The sequence below is a fragment of the Apis dorsata genome, unplaced genomic scaffold (genome assembly GCF_000469605.1).
Source record: "Apis dorsata unplaced genomic scaffold, Apis dorsata 1.3 scaffold_77, whole genome shotgun sequence".
NCBI classification, from domain to species: domain Eukaryota; kingdom Metazoa; phylum Arthropoda; class Insecta; order Hymenoptera; family Apidae; genus Apis; species Apis dorsata.
In genome coordinates, this window is record NW_006263375.1 from 516,672 (window position 1) to 519,794 (window position 3,123).

Sequence of the window (3,123 nt, forward strand, 5' to 3'; positions counted from 1 at the left end):
TTCTCGGTTCCCGGGACGGACGCAACGTCGTTACGAGCTTAATCATTTCTCCTCGCCAACTCTCGCCGAGCGGATAAATTACGCGGGCCGGTTTACTGTGGTGGTGGGGGGCGATAATTCAATTGTAATTGGCTAATCTCGAACGCGGTGGAGGACGCGTTGAGCGCGTGTGGTGGGGTCGGCCGCGGGCAGCTCGGAAAAATGACTCTATTAACGACTAGGAGGACCCACTGAATCGTGGGGGGAGACGAAAGAAGGGGGAGTCTCGTAGAAACTTTGCCAAACAACCGCCAACGAGCTGCTAACTACGCGGGTAACAAGAGCAATCTGTATCCGTTCCTCGGCATCGTCTAGCCCCGTCTCTCGCCCCTTCCTTCCAAGCCTTGGAAAAACTATATACTGTGTGTGTGTATATATATACAGGGTGTGCGGAAAGTACGGAGAAGTTGTTTCGAAGATCGTGGAAAATTGAATGATAATAAAGTAAATAAGAATGGAGGTGATTTTATTCTTCTACGATTTTTTAATCAATTGTTTATCAAAAATGTACATCTGTTACATTCTGTGCTTTTGTAAAGATGTTCGAATAAAAGTTTGTTGCGTAAATACGTTTAATCCGTATATTCTATATGCCTGGATAAATATCAGAAGAATGAATATTTTTAGAATTTTCGAACGATCGAGCAGAATCGGTCGGCGAACAGAAGATCACCCTGTACATTCACGTACATACACGTAGCACGGGGTTAAACTCTCCCCAAACTGGAACTCTTCCTCCGCTCGAAGAGAGAAACGCAATTTAGGATTTATTGTCCTGTTAAAAGTTCGTTTAGGTAAAGCATTCGTCTCCGTGAGCAGTGCCATGTATCACGCAACGGATGAGTTAAGTATCTACTTCATCCTTTCCAGGGTTGCCGGATAATTTAACGCCGGATAATCTTCGCTCGTTATCTTCCACCGGTATTCCATAAATAATTCGTTCATCATCGCGAATAATAAGAGATATTGAACGAAAAGAAAAGAGAGAAAAAAAAAGAAACAATGAAAAAAATAATTATAACTCGAACTATCCCAAGTGAACGAAGAAGAAACGTAATCGTATCGTTTCTCGGGATTAAAAGCGAGGTGCTCGATAAATGGCAAAAAATTTCTCCGTGCACGAGATAAGAGGAAAAAAACACGGGGAAGAAGTTATGGAAATTAGAAAAAGAAAAAAAAGGAAAAAGGAAAAAAAGGAGAAAAAGAAAAGAAAGGGGGGAAAAAGGAGGAAAAGCGAGGGTAGTTCAGCAACCTACGGATAGATAGACGGTAGGTACACGTACGTCGACAAAGACACAAAGTGTTCATAAATAATCGAAGCGCTGAAGCACGATGGTGGTTTTCGCATGAAACATTGATCGGCCGATGCGGACATTACGGTTTATAATGAAATAAGTAGATAGCGAATCGTTTTTAACCTCGCTACGCGGAACGTAACTATTGACATTTCAATAACTGTTACGGATAATTTGCCCTTGTCAATTTTTAATCGCAGAAATGGAACAACAACAATTTTCGTTTGCAAAATTTCTTTTCGTCGAACGAAACGATCGGCGGCCAAGCTTCGGATCGAATTAGAATTTTTCATTTCGGGAGAAAAATGAAATCTCGGTACAACGAGAAAGGATATTTCTAAGGGGGGAAGGGGAAACGTTTAATATCCGATTTACAATATTTTCCATTACCGAGGAGGCGAAAAACGAGAGAGAGGTCGATGTCAATTAGTTTGCAATGGATTCATACAAACTTGATGAAAACCCGCGCCGCGGAGGATTCTCACTAAATTGTTTTGACAATGAAATCCTCCTTTATTGATATTTAATAAAGCAACGGCCACATTTTCCCAACGATGCAAGGGAACGGAAATCGATAACGCTATTTGAAGATATTCTATTTTTAAGTAATTTCAGAAAGAAAATCTAGACGAGCGGGAAAGAAAGAAGTATCGAAACATTTCCCATAGCGAGACGAAAAATTGAAAATCGTTAAATCCGTTAAATTTCAATTCTTCGAGAATTCGAGAAACTTTCAATCTCGAATATTTTCGAGATCTCGAATCGAGCGACTACTCGACTCGCTCACTTCAGACTCGTCCGATCGCGATCGTTTCGATTTCTGTTGGAGCGACGTGACGATACCGCTTGCGGTGGCCGAACCTTGCAACGCGCCGCGAGTGACAGATGCGGCTGACGCAAAATGTCCCATATAATATCGATTGCCACGGTATAGAGGCGTATCCGGGCAAAACGAAACCATAAATTCGCGTCGCAACCGCTATTAATACAGAAGGAAGAAATTGCATTAACCCTTTCACCCTCCACCATCCTATCCGTTTCTCATTATTTCCGCTAGAATTCCCATTCCTCGTCCATTTGGCGCGTCCATGCTCGAAAACCTTCTGTCCAAATCTTCTTCGAGACGATTTATTTTTCGCGAGGAAATATTTAATATTCGTCGCTAATTAGGGAGGGGCAGAGATTAGCAGGATTTCCAATTTGAGTTTAATGATAAAATATCGAGACTTGTCTACGATCGTTAAACGTCCAAATAAACGGACCCCTACGCTCGTCCGGTTTTAGTAACGCTTCGACCCTAAAATATTCTGTCCACTAACCCCAGCAACATTTGACGAGCAAACGAATTCGATTAGCAAATCTCATAGGTCACGCGCGGCCACTTTTCGAATAACATCAATTACGACAGGGTGAACGCTGTTACACGCGTACTTATCGTTATGCTTGTTTAATTCGTGTTGTTCTCATTATCTACAACGTGATTATAAAATGTATATATATAAGTTTCACAAAAAAAAAAGAATTCCACAACGAGTAAAGAGACAAAGTTGTTAATTACCAAAGATGCTCGTTATTAAATAATATATGGATAGTAGAGAGAATAACGGAAGAATATTGAACGGTTTAAAAAATCGATTAATACGTTTTGAAAAATGCGGGAAAAGTCGAGCTCCAAGAGTTTCCAGTGTCAAAACTATTTTTAGAATATCGATCGCACGGCCATGTTGAGTACACGGAGTGACCTCTGACTGGATACTTTTGTACAAATGAACCGCACACTTTTTTTTTT

The 3,123-nt window shown here is 41.0% G+C and overlaps 1 protein-coding gene across 1 annotated transcript in view; it reads left to right on the top strand.

Annotated features, from left to right (window-relative positions):
* Nucleotides 1-3,123, top strand: part of LOC116184943 (inhibitory POU protein) — a gene marked incomplete at its 3' end in the record, with an annotated part of 38,941 nt that overhangs the window by 30,642 nt on the left and 5,176 nt on the right. The window lies entirely within an intron of this gene.